Genomic DNA, 1,678 nt, shown 5'->3' with positions numbered 1-1,678 from the left:
GCGCAGGCAGCCCGCCGGAAGGGCCCCGCCGCCCGCCCTGCCGCCGCTTCCGTCAGAGCCGGGCGCCACAAAGCGCACGGTGCGCGGCCGCCCGAGGGGGCAGCGCCAAAAAGCGCACGGAGCCTTTCCTAGCCCCGGGCCCGGCTCCTGTCATAGAATCACAGCATCGTTAGGGTTGGAAAAGCCCTCCAAAATCATCTGGTCCGACCGATGTCACCCACCAAACCATGTCCCCAAGCACCATGTCCAACCTCTCCTTGAACACCCCCAGGGACGGTGACTCCACCACCTCCCTGGGCAACCTGTCCCAGTGCCTGACTGCTCTTTCTGACAGAAATGGCTCCTCATTGCCAACCTGAACCTCCCCTGGCGCAACTTGAGGCCATTCCTTCTGATCCTATCACTAATTACTTGTGAGAAGAGGCCGACCTCCAGCTCCCCACATCTTCCTTTCAGGTAGTTGCAGAGATCAGTGAGGTCTCCCCTGAGCCTCCTCCAGACCAAACACCCCCAGCTCCCTCAGCTGCTCCTCACAGGACTTGTGCTCCAGGCCCTTCACCAGCTTTGTAGCCCTGCTCTGGACACGTTCCAGGGGCTCGATGTCCTTCTGGTACTGAGGGGCCCAAAACAAATTCATGGGGTGACACAGGGGGGCCTGCCCAGGTTGGCAGTGCATGCTGACAGGAGGAGGCTTCTTGCCCTTCCTCCCTGTCAGAAGCCCCTCTTTCCATTCAAATTTCCTTTGTGGCTCTATCTATCATTTCCCTCCTGCTTAGGTAACTGATAAATCACGTAGTAACAAAACAAACAAACAAACAAACAAACTAAAAAAACACAATCAAACAAAACCATGCAACACCAAACCAAACCAAACAAAAAACAAACCCCCACCTCACTAAACAAACAAACAACAACAACAACAAAAACACAAAATGCTCAAGCCCTAAAATTGGAAATAAACAGGCATCTGGCAGTGTGTGGCTTGTGGCACTTGCCACCTCATGGGCCAGGTGATGCAGGTGGCCTGGTCTTGGTCAAAAAGGCACCTTCTGGCTCTTCTCAGAGCCCAACCTGGTAAACCAAAATGTGATGGATATATCCCAGCATTAAAGGTGTGAAAGGTGTCCCCCAGCTTCATTTGTCCATGAAATCAGCTCATTGCATTTCTATCACAAAATTATTTTTTGGTTGCTTTGTCTTATAAAGTGGACCTTCAGTGGTGACCTCCCCAAAACCTTCTCAGAAGCTTTGAAAAGTGCTCTTGTTACTGACAAACAGCTCTTCTGCACACCTATAGGCTGTAGTGATCCCAAAGTGGTTTGTCTTTTTTTTTTTTTTAAATCATAAAATCCATTTTATTTTTCTAATAATACTTTTATAGGAGTTCGAGCAATAGTTTTCAATGCCAGAATAAGTATTGTATAAATATTTCAGTGAAAATGGGCTGGAGATTTTGGTTGCTCAAGAAGAGGCATGGTTTCACCTGTGGTGAGGAAACTTGTCAGTGCAATGCTGGGGGGACCAAATTGCTGAGGAGGCATCATTGGAAAATCCCACCCAGATTTAGCCAAGGTGGGAGCCTTTGAAAATCACAGCTGACATGCTGTTAGGAGACATGTAGGCAGGATTCAGTTTCCCTAAATGTCTGATGCCCTTTAATACCTGAAAATCCCCAAAC

The sequence above is a fragment of the Aythya marila genome (assembly GCF_965140915.1).
Source record: "Aythya marila genome assembly, chromosome: 1".
Taxonomy (NCBI): Eukaryota; Metazoa; Chordata; class Aves; order Anseriformes; family Anatidae; genus Aythya; species Aythya marila.
Note: the sequence above shows the minus strand (reverse complement) of the source record.